Genomic DNA, 633 nt, shown 5'->3' on the forward strand with positions numbered 1-633 from the left:
AGGTGATCGCATTTCCGCCAAATCCTAAACTGCGCCCGTTTCTTCACCACGCGCAAACGGGCGCACTGCATGAAGAACGAGTTTTGAACCGTCGCCCTCCTGCTTTTATATAAGCTGCGCTAACCACACTGCCACTCACACCTGATGCATTAAGTTCGATCTTTTCCCTTCTTTTCCTCTTTTCTTCCTTTTTCGTTTTCTTTTATTTTTTTCTTGTTCCTTTTTTAATTGGAATGGTTTTGTTCTTTTTTCTCTTTTTGTTTCTTTTTTTACTTTTGCTCAATTGAATGAACTTTTTCAAAATAACTGAACTTTTATCAAAATTGATGAAATCTTTAAAAATCGATGAACTCTTTTTGAAAATTGATGAACTCCTGTTCAAAATCAATGAACTTTTTTCAAAATTGATGAACTTTTTTCAAAATCATACATACTTTTCAAAATTGATTGCACTTTTTTTAAAACCGGTGTTTTTTTACAAAATCAAAGAACTTTTTTAAAAATTGATGAACTCTGTTTAAAATGGATGAACTTTTTTCAAAATTGAGTGAATTTTTTTTCAAAATCGGTGAATTTTTTTCAATTGTGAACTTTTTATTCAAAACTGATGAACTCTTTTCCAAATCGATTAAC

Source organism: Triticum dicoccoides, chromosome 7B (genome assembly GCF_002162155.2).
Source record: "Triticum dicoccoides isolate Atlit2015 ecotype Zavitan chromosome 7B, WEW_v2.0, whole genome shotgun sequence".
In the NCBI taxonomy this organism is placed as follows: domain Eukaryota; kingdom Viridiplantae; phylum Streptophyta; class Magnoliopsida; order Poales; family Poaceae; genus Triticum; species Triticum dicoccoides.